At 36.7% G+C, this 10,761-nt stretch overlaps 1 non-coding gene across 1 annotated transcript; it reads right to left on the bottom strand.

The window, feature by feature from the left end:
• Positions 1-8,578: 8,578 nt before the first annotated feature.
• TRNAS-GCU (transfer RNA serine (anticodon GCU)) lies at positions 8,579-8,651 on the bottom strand. Its single transcript has one exon. It is a non-coding gene; the product is annotated as a tRNA-Ser (tRNA).
• Between the last annotated feature and the right edge of the window lie 2,110 nt (positions 8,652-10,761).

The raw sequence follows: 10,761 nt of genomic DNA, 5'->3' as shown, positions 1-10,761 counted from the left end.
ATAAACAATTAGTGGCAGGAATAGGAAATGTCTGGTTGAAATGTGAAGGCGTCCCCAGTATAGGGATGAGGATTGGAGATAGGAGCAGTCAGGTGGCGGAATTGGCAGCCATTTATAAAGCAATTACTACTGCAGTTGATAAAAAGTTCAGTGAAATTGTCCTGGTGACTGATTCTGACTATGCACGGAATAGCGTTCTGGAGTATTTGCCTGGTTGGAAAGCAATAGCTTTCTGGAGTATTTGCCTGGTTGGAAAGCAATAGGCATGGTTACATACAACAAAAAGCCACTTAAACATGGAAAAATGATACAAGCCATAGACAGATTGGTGTCAGAGAATAATTTAACAATATACTGGAGAAAAATTTGTGGGCATTTAAAAACACCAGGAGAGGATAAGGAGGGAAATGATAAGGCAGACCACCTGGCTAAGATTGGGGCTGTGATGGGAGAATTGCTACCTATTGATTATTTAATGGGTGAAATAAAAATTGATGCAGTAACACGTTCTAAAGCACCAAAGGAGGTAGATCAACCAGTGGTACAGTGGAATCATGACACGCCAGACCAAGATTTGATTAAGGCACAAAAGAATGATCAAATTTTGGGAATCTATTATAATCATTTGATAGATCCTGAAGAAAACCCTTTAACAGATAATGATTGTATGGGAAAAGAAGAGTTGAGGGTGCTATTAAAGAACAAAATACGAATTAGATTACAGGATGGACTCATGATTAGAGAGTCCATAACAGGACAAATACAGTGGGTGGTACCCCTTTCATTCAGAGGGCTAATGCTACACCATGCACATGATGCCATAACTGCAGGCCATAGAGGTTCACAAAAAACATTGGAAATACTAAAAGATTATGCCTACTGGCCACATATGTCCCAAGATGTGGAATTATATACTAGAGGATGTCTAGTATGCGCCCACTTTAAAGCTGCTTCACCAATGCATAGAGCCCCATTAATGAAAAGAGGCCTAACTCTTCCATGGTCAGATTTGCAAATAGACTATGTAGGGCCTTTAAAAAGGTCGAGCAGAGGAAACCGTTATATTTTAAGTGTGGTATGTTTGATGTCAAAGTGGATTGGATGCATTCCTGCACCAGATTGTAGTGTGCAAACAGCAGCCACATTGCTGGTGAACCATGTGTTCTCAAGGTTTGGGTTGCCACAAAGAATTGAGTCAGACAGAGGAAGTCATTTCACAAGTATTCTAATGAGTAAGGTATGGCAAATACTGGGTGTGAAAAGAAAACTACATATTGCATATCGGGCGGCCTCTTCAGGTGGAGTTGAACGAAGCAATAGGTCTGTTGTGGATATTTTAAAGAAATTCTTGGCAGAAGCAGGTTCCAGCTGGGATTTACGTTTACCGTTGGTTTTGATGGCAATCAGATCAACTCCTGCCAAAGCAACAGGTGTTAGCCCCCATGAGGTCTTGACAGGTAGGAAAATGGTGTTACCACAACACCTACTATACAGAACACATGAGCAAACACTTGTGAGTGCATCCACAGTTCATGAATATATTGATGAACTGAGGAGGCATTTGCTGTACAAGTTTCATTTTGGAAAAAGTAAACAGAAAAATTCTAAATTTCTAGCAGCCTGGCAGGGGCCATTTCGAATTATAGCTAAAATTTTGAAAAAGGAAGGTGAAACGGCGATAGAGCAGTTTGTCCATGTAAATCAGATCAAACCATGCCATCCCAGACACGAGATCAGGCGGCTTGAGCATGTAGAAACAGAAAGCCCTGGGGCTACTACCCACTGATGCACACAATACAACATAAAGTCCCTTGAACACAAAAAGAGAAAATAAATGGATACAATCAGGAGGCAGTGACAGAAAAGTTAAAAAGTTGATTGTTATAATGGCACACAAACACTGTAATATATGTAAAAATATATAATATAAAATAAGTAAATAAATAAATAAATAAATAAATATAATGGAAGCTCATGGTTGGTGTGCAGAGAGAAAATGTATTAAATATTGAATGCTGTTTTATATATGCTTGTTTTCTTTTTAACTTGTGTTTAATTTCAGAAAAAAAAAAACTAAATGTTTTTACCAAGCATGTTTTATTTTTGGAAAAAGGGTGAAGTTAGTATTGTGCAATATACTTAATCTGTTTCTTTTCCATTTTGGTTTAGAACATTAACTATTTATACCGGAGGTCACGGGAGACAATGGAGTCCTGGAGCCCACGTGGACGGATTCCGGGAAAGCCCCAAAGAGGGGTGAAGACCAAGGCTGCAAAGCGATCAGCATTGAAGATGATACCGATGATATGGTTAATGATGATGATATTTGGAGGGATCTTCAAGAATTCAGAAGCACAGGTTGTCATTGAACCTGGACCAGCATCTGGTATCGCGGTGGAAGAGGCACCAGGATTCATCATGAGTGATAGAAGGATGATTTTCCAAAATATCTACATACCATTGAATCCTGAGATTTTGATTGAAAAACATTTGAACAATACCGGAATTAAGATTGAACAGACTAAAGAGTGGCTGGAAATAAGAAAAGAGGACACTAAGCAGTCAATAAGAGATATATTAATGCAGTTGGAGAAAACATTTGTGAATTCAGCAGACATTAAGAAGAGGAGAGGAAAGAGAGGTGCGGTGATGCTCGCAATATCATTGGTAATGTCTATAGTTGGAGCCATAATAGGTACCACAATATCAACAGCCAATTCTATTTCGGTAGGAACACTGAGTACTAAAGCGCAACAACTGGGTATTGACCTAGAAATAATACAAAAAACCTTAGATTGGATTAGAGGGGGACTGGATGAACAAGTAAGATTCATAAATGAAACTGCAATCATTCAAAATGAACAAGCAGATGTGATGCAACGGACGACTAAAATAATACTTAAGCATGACAGAACTTTAAATGAAATATTGAACATAATGAGTCCTGTTGATAGACTATTAACGAATTATATGAGAGAAGTTCAAACTACAGTTTCACAATTGATTCAAGGACATATCCCCTTGTATTTTGTTTCGCAGGATATTATTCGTCAAATGATAGAAAGATTGACCAGGAGGGAAATTGATATAATACAGGTAAAAATTGCATTTGAAATGGGTAATGCAATGCCGTTATACGTGGACTTGGAAAGACTAGAGATCGGATTTTTGCTATGCATCCCATATGTAGCTCCTGAACTTATTTATCAAACGAAGTGGGTACACAATGTGGGATTTTGGCAAGAGGACAAATTTATTAAGATTAAGACTCCAGAAGTGGTGGCATTTCAGTCATGGGAACCTGAAGTTTATTTAATACCAAACCTGGAAACATGTGTCAAATTTAAAGAACAAAATTATATGTGTTCAGGTAAACCGTTTGTTCCTGATGCCACAGATGCTATTTGTGGTTTGAAATCTGACCCAAGTATATCAGAAGGATGTGAAGTGATTATTAGCAATATGGGGAGTGAAGAACTGGCACAGGCTAAGATGGTCAGAGGTAAATGGTTGGTCAGCACCTGTTTAAAGAAGATGACGGTAGTACATTTAAACCATGGAACATACGTGGTTAAACAGGTGAAATATAATGTTTTTTATTTACAGGTTCCAAAGGATACAATTGTGTCAATTGGGGGGTTAACATTGTTTCATGTAACAAATGATGTTTGGGAAAGCCAAGTGGAAAATATCGATTTTTTTCAAAGGGATACTTTTCCAATAGATCCAGATGTGGAATATTTATTGAATCACAAAGAAAGACATGTTATAAAAATGAATTTGAGAAAAAACAATATTACAATTAGTAATCTGGGGATAATAGAAGTGGAAAGATTTAAATGGGGAACCTGGGGGGAACGCTCAATAGTGGGTTTGGCTGTCCTGGTTCTAATCATGGGTGGATGGTTGATTGTGCTATCAGTAAAAATGAAAATGTTACTGATTTTAGTAGCTACGTCAGGAAGAGAAAGATATCCCAATACACATGCATTTTAAAAGAAAAAAAAGAACAAGTTGTTTTTAGGAATTGGCTTGGATAGTAGCCAAGTTCTAAAAACAAAAAAAGGGTATGTAAGGATATTTGGCGTGTTACAGCACAGAGTACAGCACTACTGCACAGGTAGCATTTTTTTTGATGCAGCATCACCACATGGGTGTGGTGCATTGCTATATGTGTTGCCAGAGTAACATGGACATATAAGTAAAGACAGGCTATTCAGTCAAAAACGATTTTTACATATAAGATGCAAATCTATTTTTACAGTTAAAAGCACACATGTGCACATTCAAAATGCACACTATTTTTCACCTGAAATGCCTATGTTGCAAGAGACACATTTGAAAATTAATAACTAACCTTATTAATAACTAACCTGACTAATAAAACTTCATTTAACATAACCCACTAATAAAAATGTGTCTCCACTGCAGAATTAGGCCTACTCTGAAAGTGAACTTTTAAACGCACATTCATTTTTTTTCTCTGCTGCTCTGTTCACATAACTACAGGAAGCAAAGAGCTCGAAGGAACAGGAAATCAGTTTGTTACAATTGCCACTGTAGAAGTGAGCCATTGTGTAGTGAGGGAGGAGATGACATTATTGATTCTGATTGGAGCAGCGTCATAGCAAGTATCATGCTAGAGGCTGTGATTAGAACTTTGCTGGAGAAGCTTGAGGAGAGAGGGAGAACAATCGAGATCTGGTAGAGCTGGGAGAAGGATCTTTTACTGGCTGGGGCATTCCTGCTGCAAAAGCTGAGAGTTCCAGGCAATAACCCCGGTTTGAGAACAGCAGATGCTTGTTCTCACTGGGGTTGATTTTCAAGGGAGCCAAATTCAGAAAGAGAATAGCCGGAGAAAACTCATGCTGAACAGATAAGGTCATTATAGAAGCGAGTGGGAGCTCTGCGAAAGTGTGCGAAACTGTTCAGTCAGTGTATTAAACGGAGTATCAGTCTCTTATCAGCATATTTAATGTTACCAATTGAATATATTCTCGCAGCTCTCTGTTCATTTTATCACAAATAATGTTGTACCATTTCATTTATTTCTATAAAAAAAATTAAACTGTGTTTAAAAGAAATTTCTATAATACAAAAATATTTGAAAACAGATAGCTAGTGTGTATTATTTCTCTCTTTCATTTTGCATGGGCAAAGGTTTAAACGTGGGTAGATTTTTAAACAGTGCAATTGTCATTTTAAAACAGATGTGTGCATGATTCTATTCAGTATGGACAGTTGTGAGTGACTGTTTGTAGCATAGCCTGTTGGAGGTACATGAGTCAACGGGAAGAGAGACTCTCTGGACATAGTTCAATACCATATATAAGGTAGTGGAAATTACCACAAAAATACCATAATAGCCCATGGTGGCACACAACACTAACACTGAAAATGTGGTATCCCTAAAATGTAGGCCTGAGGTCTCTCTAGTGATCAAGAACAATCTAGATAAAAAACAAGGGATGTTGGATATTGGGGCCACAAATAAACCAACCACTGTACCAACCAACCACGCAAACTACCGCGCACATCATCTAAATAGGTCTGAATTCTGAAATAATGCAATGTATTATTGTCATGTGTGACCCAATATGAATACAGAGAGTGATTATTGCTAAAGGTATTTTGGCGGTAAGAAAATACTGCAAAGCCCCAAATATCCACAAAATACCCAACAGGTCATATTATTGGTTTCCACCACAGTTTTATAACATTAATATGAGCTTCCAATGGACTATTTCAAACTGATAATATCACCAGTAGAACTTGGGTGAATGTAAAACACAGCTTGTATCATGTGAAGAAATCCTAAACAGCTTGTACAAAGTGCAAGAAACATGCAATCACCATCAAAGCAATGCATTTTCAGCCACCAAACCCTCCTTATAAGTATATGGGGTGCGAAGGATGTCCTCTATCTGCCTTGGTAAAATACAGTGAGGTTTCCATTGCAATAATTCATACATTTCGTATCACATGTAGATCTTGGAACATGGAAAAACACTTTTGTCAAATCCACAAATTCTGCAAAACGTAACTGCTTCTCTACTGCAGTTTGGTGATTTTGTGCTAAGATCATAGTTAAACCCAATTGTTCATTGTTTTTTATATGAAATGATGATATATCCTATTGTTTCTTACAGTGCATTGGGTTGAAAAACATTTTAACAGGATCTATTGACGAGGGTATATGGTTATGAAACAGGGACTTCTTGAACTACACTCCTACGCTCTATCACTGACATAAACCCTCCAATGTTCAAAACTGCCCTTTTTTTAAAAAGGTGATAGAGTGGGTGACTGTATGGAACTTGTAGAACTAATGACATCAGTGCACTTCTGGTCAGCTGCACAAATTAAAACATCTCATTAAGGGCATATTTTTGGTTTCCACCACAGTTTTATAACATTCATATGAGCTTCCAATGGACTATTTCAAACTGATCATATCACCAGTAGGACTTGGGTGAATGTAAAACACCGCTTGTATCATATGAAGACATCCTAAACAGCTTAATGGTGTTTACCCTATGTTTCAGGTGATAATCAGGAGTATTTCAAATGTAGAAATATGTTGCTCATTACATAAAATGCTAAGATTGCAAATGTTTTCTTCAATTTATTTAAATAAAAAAATATTTCTACAGGTAAAACAATTGAACAAGGGGGCACACAGATTTGAACTAGTGGACCTCTTGATCTGCAGTCAAATGCTCTACCACTGAGCTATACCGCCAGTTCTGAAATGTTTACTTTTATTAATTCAGTAATATGTACAAAGTGCAAGCAACATGCAATCACCATCAAAGCAATGCATTTTCAGCCACCAAACCCTCCTTATAAGTATATGGGGTGCAAAGGATGTCCTTTATCTGCCTTGGTAAAATACAGTGAGGTTTCCATTGCAAGAATTCACACATTTCGTATCACATGTAGATCTTGGAACATGGAAAAAAAATCTTTTGTCAAATGCACAAATTCTGCAAAACGTAACTGCCTCTCTACTGCAGTTTGTTGATTTTGTGCTAAGATCATAGTTAAACCCAATTGTTCATTGTTTTGTACATGAAATGAGGATATATCCTATTGTTTCTTACAGTGCATTGGGTTGAAAAACATTTTAACAGGATCTATTGAAGAGGGTATATGGTTATGAAACAGGGACTTCTTGAACTACACTCCTACGCTCTACCACTGACATACACCCTTGAATGTTGAAAACTGCCCTTTTTTAAAAAGGTGATAGAGTGGGTGACTGTAGGGAACCTGTAGAACTAATGACATCAGTGCACTTCTGGTCAGCTGTACAAATTAATACATTTTATTAAGGACATATTATTGGTTTCCACCACAGTTTTATAACATTCATATGAGCTTCCAATGGACTATTTCAAACTGATAATATCACCAGTAGAACTTGGGTGAATGTAAAACACAGCTTGTATCATGCGAAGAAATCCTAAACAGCTTATGGTGTTTACCCTATGTTTCAGGTGATGATCAGGAGTATTTCAAATGTAGAAATGTGTTGCTCATTACATAAACTGCTAAGATTTTAAATGTTTACTTCAATTTATTTAATTAAAAAAATATTTCTACAGGTAAAACAGTTGGACAAGGGGGGCACCCAGATTTGAACAAAGAACCTCTTGATTTGCAGTGAAATGCTCTACCACGGATCTATACCCCCGATTCTGAAATGTGCACCTATATTAATTCAGTAATATGTACAAAGTGGAAGCAACATGCAATCACCATCAAAGCAATGCATTTTCAGCCACCAAACCCTCCTTATAACTATAAGGGGTAAACAAGATGTCCTTTATCTGCCTTGGTAAAATACAGTGAGGTTTCCATTGCAATAATTCATACATTTCGTGTCACAGGTAGATCTTGGAACATGGAAAAAAAACTTTTGTCAAATGCACAAATTCTGCAAAACGTAACTGCTTCTCTACTGCAGTTTGTTGATTTTGTGCTAAGAGCCTAGTTAAACCCAATTGTTCATTGTTTTTTATATGCAATGATGATATATCCTATTGTTTCTTACAGTGCATTGGGTTGAAAAACATTTTAACAGGATCTATTGACGAGGGTATATGGTTATGAAACAGGGACTTCTTGAACTGCACTCCTACGCTCTATCAATGAGTTAAACCCTTGAATACTGAAAACTGCCCTTTTTTAAAAAAGGTGATAGAGTGGGTGACTGTATGGAACTTGTAGAACTAATGACATCAGTGCACTTCTGGTCAGCTGTACAAATTAATACATTACATTAAGGGCATATTATTGGTTTCCACCACAGTTTTATAACATTCATATAAGCTTCCAATGGACTATTTCAAACTGATAATATCACCAGTAGAACTTGGGTGAATGTAAAACACAGCTTGTATCATACGAAGAAATCCTAAACAGTTTCCTGGTGTTTACCCTATGTTTCAGGAGATGATCAGGAGTATTTCAAATGTACAAATGTGTTGCTCATTACATAAAATGCTAAGATTGTAAATGTTTTCTTCAATTTATTTAATTAAAAACATATTTCTACAGGTAAAACAGTTGAACAAGGGGGCACCTAGATTTGAACTAGGGGACCTCTTGATCAGCAGTCAAATGCTCTACCACTGAGCTCTACCCCCAGTTCCGAAATGTTCACCTTTATTAATTCAGTAATATGTACAAAGTGCAGGCAACATGCAATCACCATCAAAGCAATGCATTTTCAGCCACCAAACCCTCCTTATAATTATATGGGGTGCGAAGGATGTCCTTTATCTACCTTGGTAAAATACAGTGAGGTTTCCATTGCAAGAATTCATACATTTCGTATGACATGTAGATCTTGGAACATGGAAAAGAACTTTTGTCAAATGCACAAATTCTGCAAAACGTAACTGCTTCTCTACTGCAGTTTGTTGATTTTGTGCTAAGAGCATAGTTAAACCTAATTGTTCATTGTTTTGTATATGAAATGATGATATATCTTATTCTTTATTACAGTGCATTGGGTTGAAAAACATTTTAACAGGATCTATTGAAGAGGGTATATGGTTATGAAAAAGGGACTTTGTGAACTGCACTCCTACCCTCTACCAATGACATAAACCCTTGAATGCCGAAAACTGCCCTTTTTAAAAAAAAGTGATAGAGTGGGTGACTGTATGGAACTTGTAGAACTAATGACATCAGTGCACTTCTGGTCAGCTGTACAAATTAATACATTTCATTAAGGTCATATTATTTGTTTCCACCACAGTTTTATAACATTCATATGAGCTCCCAATGGACTATTTCAAACTGATAATATCACCAGTAGAACTTGGGTGAATGTAAAACACAGCTTGTATCATATGAAGAAATCCTAAACAGTTTCATGGTGTTTACCCTATGTTTCTGGAGATGATCAGGAGTATTTCAAATGTAGAAATGTGTTGCTCATTATATAAAATGCTAAGATTGTAAATGTTTTCTTCAATTTATTTAATTAAAAAAATATTTCTACAGGTAGAACAGTTGGACAAGGAGGCACCGAGATTTGAACTAAGGACCGCTTGGTCTGCAGTCAAATCCTCTACCACTGAGCTATACCACTAGTTCTGAAATGTTTACCTTTATTAATTCAGTAATATGTATAAAGTGCAAGCAACATGCAATCACCATCAAAGCAATGCATTTTCAACCACCAAACCCTCCTTATAAGTATATGGGGTGCAAAGGATGTCCTTTATCTGCCTTGGTAAAATACAGTGAGGTTTCCATTGCAAGAATTCATACATTTCGTATCACATGTAGATCTTGGAACATGGAAAACAAATCTTTTGTTAAATGCATAAATTCTGCAAAATGTAACTGCTTCTCTACTGCAGTTTGTTGATTTTGTGCTAAGAGCATAGTTAAACCCAATTGTTCATTGTTTTGTATATGAAATGATGATATATCCTATTGTTTCTTACAGTACATTGGGTTGAAAAACATTTTAACAGGATCTATTGACGAGGGTACATGGTTATGAAACAGGGACTTCTTGAACTGCACTCCTACGCTCTACCACTTAGTTAAACCCTTGAATACTGAAAACTGCCCTTTTTTTAAAAAGGTAATAGAGTGGGTGACTGTATGGAACTTGTAGAACTAATGACATCAGTGCACTTCTGGTCAGCTGTACAAATTAATACATTTCATTTAGGGCATATTATTGGTTTCCACCACAGTTTTATAACATTCATATAAGCTTCCAATGGACTATTTCAAACTGATAATATCACCAGTAGAACTTGGGTGAATGTAAAACACAGTTTGTATCATACGAAGAAATCCTAAACAGTTTCATGGTGTTTACCCTATGTTTCAGGAGATGATCAGGAGTATTTCAAATGTAGAAATGTATTGCTCATTACATAAAATGCTAAGATTGTAAATGTTTTCTTCAATTTATTTAATTAAGAAAAGTATTTCTACAGGTACAACAGTTGGACAAGCGGGCACCCAGATTTGAACTAGGGACCTCTTGAAATGCAGTGAAATGCTCTACCACCGAGCTACACCCCCAATTCAGAAATGTTCCCTTATATTAATTCAGTAACATGTACAAAGTGGAAGCAACATGCAATCACCATCAAAGCAATGCATTTTCAGCCACCAAACCCTCCTTATAACTATAAGGGGTACACAAGATGTCCTTTATCGGCCTTGGAAAAATACAGTGAGGTTTCCATTGCAAGAATTCATACATTTCGTATCACAGGTAGA

This window comes from Ambystoma mexicanum, unplaced genomic scaffold (assembly GCF_040938575.1).
Source record: "Ambystoma mexicanum isolate Mex_15411 unplaced genomic scaffold, UKY_AmexF1_1 Mex_scaf118, whole genome shotgun sequence".
Classification (NCBI taxonomy): domain Eukaryota; kingdom Metazoa; phylum Chordata; class Amphibia; order Caudata; family Ambystomatidae; genus Ambystoma; species Ambystoma mexicanum.
The sequence above is the reverse complement of the archived record's forward strand: the minus strand, read 5'-3'. Positions and strand labels throughout refer to the sequence as shown.